Here is a 2,965-nt window from a genome sequence, read left to right on the forward strand (position 1 = left end):
CTGGCGAGCTTGTAAATTCGTTGGGCATGTAAGACGCCAATCTTACTGCAAGAGTTGCAATTGCAGTAAACACCCGCCACCACCATGTACCTGCCAGGCTCCACTCCTAAAGGCTACGCAAATCTCACCCCATGATCCCCCCACACCACCCGTCTCCCAGAGATGGGACTGACCTACCCCTAATTCCTTTGAAAAATAAATCTGAGGTCCCTCAGTTTGCATTTTCTGTTTGCAGCAGGAGTCTCAATTCTTCTGGGGACCTTATGACCCGACCCCTGGGTGTAAGCCTCTCTTTCCTCTTCCCTGTAATGCTGTCTGCCTCGAAGTCACGTAGGTGACAGAGCTTTTAAACTGTAAAGCAGTGCCTACAGGTCACCGCTTACTCCTTGATTCTGAAATGGGCTCTGGGGCCAGGCTCTGCGGTGACGGTGCCTGCCTTCTGTTTCGAGTAGTGGGCTTACCCAGCTCCTTGAAATCCTCTGAACGCCCAAATAAGTGACCCGACGCAATCAAACTAGAGCCCTCGACATCACAAAGTGCTCTTTGTCCTTTTATTTTATGTGGGCCGTTTAGTTTTAATTTACGATCATATTTCATAACCCACCAGCAAACGGCCTGCAGCATATTTGTAAAAAGTGATGAAGCCCCTGGAACGGGAGACCTCACGCTGGCCTGGAGTTTAGAAATCTGGGCTCTGATAAGTGTAAGGCAACTGTCAGACTTGGGCACAGGGGGCGGGGCGGGGGGAAGGATTTTTACATTCTATGAATTAGTAATACGTGAAAGGTCAGGTTTCTTTATAAGAACCTCAAAAATCAAGATAAAGTTCACAAAGGCTGACTGCACCCCCAGGTCTGGGCTCTGTGACCTGCATTATTAGCATTGTTATGTCTCCGAGAAAGTCATTGTCCCCGACCCCCTAAACAGACTTTGAATGGAATGCAGTCCAGCATAGTAGGGACGACTGTTTTTTGTACTCTGAAGCCACCACTGTTTAAGTTTCCCACCTGATTCCTAGAAGTTTTTTGCTTTAAATCCTATCACAGATCTCAGGGTCTCTAGAAAGCTAATTATGCCTTAATTACGCCTCTGAAAAACACATTTGAGGGCTACAGGAGCCAGGACCACAAGTCCCACATTACAGGAGAGAAACTTGAGGCTTAAAGACAATAAAAGAAAATTTTCTGGACATTCTCCTCGCCTTCCAAACTAGCTGCAGCTCGGAGCCAGAACTCCGCCCCTTGCACTCATGTCAGCGGGCGCATTAATTAACCTCTGGACCACACTGTAAAACGAACTCTAAAGAAGGGTCCCACATCCACCTAGACCATTTTATAATTCAGGAGGGCTTCATTTAATGCGAGGTTTTAAATGTGTTTGCGCCCGTGAAATATAAGGACATGTACCACTGGCTCTACAGAGTCTGGTGAACACACCAGTCAAGGTCGTGAAAGTTCCTTTAATATCCTTCTGTAACTAGTCATCAGAGACTCGAACCGATCAGAAATTCTTTATAACCGCCTTGATAGCACTACCTGACCCATCTTGCCAAATGCAAATCATTTTTATCATCTTGTGAACTGAACCCACTATTTAAAAGTTGGAACTCATTTGGAACTCATGACATTTTCTGAAACTTTCAGAATCAGTGAAACCCAGAGCCCCTCCCTGGCCCCCCACCGCCCGCCCCGCCTGGGGTTCCCAGAACTGGTATGTCGTTTGGTAAAACATTCACCTCCCCTATTCAATAAACTTCGTGCTTACCAGGCACCTACCTGGACCATGCCTTGTTCTAAGCGCTAGATCTGTGGTTCAGAAATAGATGGAACAAAACATGTTCCTTCATGGGCTTCCTTCCTGTCTTTCCCCCTTGCTGACTCCTGCCCTGGTTTACAGGAGTCGGTCAAGACCCAGAGAGCTGTCAGTGGTTTGTCTGAACTTGAACTACATAACTCAGGTATCTCGTTCGGTGGTCTCTAGGGGAAGCACCAAAATATCAAGAAAAGGAAAACTTAGCAGAGCAATCTATTCAGAAGGGAATACAATGAAGCTGGAAACTTGTCATTGCCCAGCCAGCACACTATTTTTACCAAGAGGCCTGTTACAAGATGAATAAAAATAGCAAAGTTTTCTTTAAAAAAAAAAAAAAAAGCTTTTACTCACACTTTCTCTAAGCTTGGGAAAATATGATTTGATCAGATCAAATAATATACACACATGTTTTTGATTTGGANATGTCAGGTGGCTAAGGACTCGAAATTTCTAAGGCCCATCTGAGCTCCGATCAGCTGAGGCAAACTAGAAATCTAACTCTTCCCCCTTTCTTTTCTTTTCTTTTGCCATTTATGTTTTTCAACACTGCCCTCTGCATAGCTGCAGCTGTGATTGTGACTTGGGGCAACTCGCTTCCGCTCGTATGTTCTGGTACCACATCTTCACAAAATTCCTTTTTGCACTGAGATGCTACAGTGTGGTCCTTCACTGTTATTCTACCCCCTCCAGCTTAAGGTATTAACCTGATACATCATTTGGCTTCAGGGGGACAACTTACTTTAAATCAGTTCAGAAACCCAATGGGCCCAAGGACCATCCCCTTCATCCTGGAGATGGTGGACGCTCTGCAAGAGTACTTTTGAGAGCATGTTCCTTGGAATCCACCGGTTCAAATTCCAGCTCTGCCATTCCCCGGCGGTGAGACGACAGACGAATAACGTAATCTCTCAGGGTCTCAGTTTCCTTATCTACAAAATGGGGGTGATACGTTACTGGGTTGTTCCACAGATGAACATGAAATGAGGTAAAGGACTCGATCCTGCCCGGCATGTAGGAAGTGCTCATTTAGCCTGGCTGTGACCCAGAGAGATGAACAACATTGTCTTTTTTCTTCTTAGCTGTAGTGCATTTGAGTAATTCTGTTTGGAGAAGTTCAGACAGGCCCTTGGGCAGAGGTGGGGGTGGCAGTGGG

At 45.9% G+C, this 2,965-nt stretch overlaps 1 long non-coding RNA gene across 1 annotated transcript in view; it reads right to left on the reverse strand.

Moving 5' to 3' along the window:
- Nucleotides 1–2,566: 2,566 nt before the first annotated feature.
- LOC144225891 (uncharacterized) overlaps nucleotides 2,567–2,965 on the reverse strand; it is a 3,387-nt gene continuing 2,988 nt past the window's right edge. Inside the window, exon 3 of the long non-coding RNA XR_013333457.1 lies at nucleotides 2,567–2,741. This is a non-coding gene — a long non-coding RNA (uncharacterized LOC144225891). The remainder of the gene's footprint in view (nucleotides 2,742–2,965) is intronic.

The sequence above is a fragment of the Crocuta crocuta genome, unplaced genomic scaffold, assembly GCF_008692635.1.
Source record: "Crocuta crocuta isolate KB4526 unplaced genomic scaffold, BGI_CrCroc_1.0 scaffold131, whole genome shotgun sequence".
Lineage (NCBI taxonomy): Eukaryota > Metazoa > Chordata > Mammalia > Carnivora > Hyaenidae > Crocuta > Crocuta crocuta.